This window comes from Hibiscus syriacus, unplaced genomic scaffold, assembly GCF_006381635.1.
Source record: "Hibiscus syriacus cultivar Baekdansim isolate YM2019G1 unplaced genomic scaffold, ASM638163v2 tig00110330_pilon, whole genome shotgun sequence".
NCBI classification, from domain to species: Eukaryota; Viridiplantae; Streptophyta; class Magnoliopsida; order Malvales; family Malvaceae; genus Hibiscus; species Hibiscus syriacus.
In genome coordinates, this window is record NW_024062686.1 from 576217 (window position 1) to 578187 (window position 1971).

Genomic DNA, 1971 nt, shown 5'->3' on the forward strand with positions numbered 1-1971 from the left:
AAAAAATAAATTTTAAAATTACCAAATATTGACACGTGACATTTAACGAAAAAAACTAATGACGTTGACGACCTGAGCACCTAAAAAATAACGTTTGTAGCGTTAGACATAGATAATAAAAAAATCGTAACCACTTATTTAATAAAAAAATACATAATTTAGACACTTATTTTGGACACTAAGCAATATTTTTTTAACTATAAGATAAACATTAAACATGTGCAATTTACATTCAGTTCAAACATACAAGAAAGTAGAGCAAATAGAGAAATGCTTGAAACATTGAATCTTGAAAACATAATGATTAAAATGTTAAAAGCCTCCACTTTGATCATCTTCAACCTTTCCATTTCCTTTAGTTTTATCTTCGAGAAGCCGCCACATATACCAAGAGCCGACTGATCTAAAAGGCCTCCATTTCTCACAAATTTGCTCCATTTGCAACGGCTTAGGCAACTCCTTTAACCCATACAAAGACTGGACCCCTTTCCTGACTCCAAGATCTCCCACGGGCAGAACATCGGGCCTGTGAAGAGAAAATATCATAAACATGTGGACCGACCAAGGCCCGATCCCTTTCACCGACGTCAAGCTCTGGAACAGCGTTTCATCGTCCATCGTGATGATGGAAGTATCCGATAAGAAGCCGGTTGAGAAATTATCAGAAAGATCGTGGAGATAGCTTGCTTTGCGAGCTGAGACACCGATTTCTCTGAGTTTTTGTGGGGTTAAAGAGAGGACCGTGTTTGGAACGACGTTGGATTCATTACCGCAAAGCGAAACGAAGCGGTGTAGATCGAGCTGGCCGCTTTGGTGGCGAGTTGTTGGAAGATGATGGATTTGGAAAGGGAGAGGACGCGGAGTTGCAAGGAGAGAGTTTCGGTGGGGGGTGGGTTGAAATGAGAGTGGCGAGGAGAGGATCCGACGTGCGGAGGTGGTTAAGAGCCACGTCGATTTCGGGTTTCGTCGTTAGAGATTTAGGGATTTTGACGAGGGAAGGTTGATGAGGTGATTTGACGGGATCGTGGACGGTGGTGGGGGAGGCGAGTTTCCGGATTTTGCGCGATTGGAATGGGATTTTGGAGGACACTGAGGGGCTTTCACGAAGTTTTCTGACGGTGCTTCGGGTGGTGATCACGGTGGTTTGGGGCGCAGCATGGTCCATGGCTGAGAATTGTTTAGGTTTTTTTTCCCTGGGGGGGAGAATGTGGGTTTGGGCTTTGGCGACAAACGATTATGTTGGACTGGGGGCGTATTAAGATTTCAGTCTTGGATTCTTGCACAGCAAAGTAATTAATAGTGAATTAATTAATTAGATAGTCCATTTACAAATTTGTCCTCGCAACAGGCAAACGCGAAAAACTGAAACCAGGGGTAAAAACTGTAAGAAAAAAAACTTAGCACCTTAAGGTTGTGGTTTGAAAATGGATAGTAATTTTACCATCAACAATCGATATATTATAGTCCCCACCGAGATTGAACAATTGATTAATACATAGATACTATGGTATAGAAGAGCATGTAAATTTCCTAAATGATCTAAGCTGTAGATGTGAGTTAGTGACATTGAAGTGTGCATAACATTAATTTCAATTGGTCATGCATTCATTATATGCCGTATTGTTAGAATGCGTACTCATCCATCATTAAGACCACTACCGAGGTTCATAGTTCATTATTTAGTTTCCATGTTGTAGGTTCCAAGTGAAAATTGGGTTATAGAATTGGAATCCTTTCGGGTTTATATGATTTAAGATTTTTGCGATAAATACGGCTAGTAGTGTGTTTTTCAGTCGGATTGGTAATCGGAAATTGAATTTTAAGTTAAGTTCTAAGCCTTGATTTCACATGGTATATCAATATTTTGATTTTACGTGTGATGATATCGGTATGTTGTTTTAGAATGGTTGTTATGGTTGAACTTTGTTGGAAAATGATTAGAATGTATTTGGATTTGTTTTAGCTCAATAA

The 1971-nt window shown here is 39.7% G+C and overlaps 1 pseudogene; it reads right to left on the bottom strand.

Moving 5' to 3' along the window:
- Nucleotides 1–230: 230 nt before the first annotated feature.
- Nucleotides 231–1247, bottom strand: LOC120118911 (annotated as a pseudogene).
- Nucleotides 1248–1971: the final 724 nt, after the last annotated feature.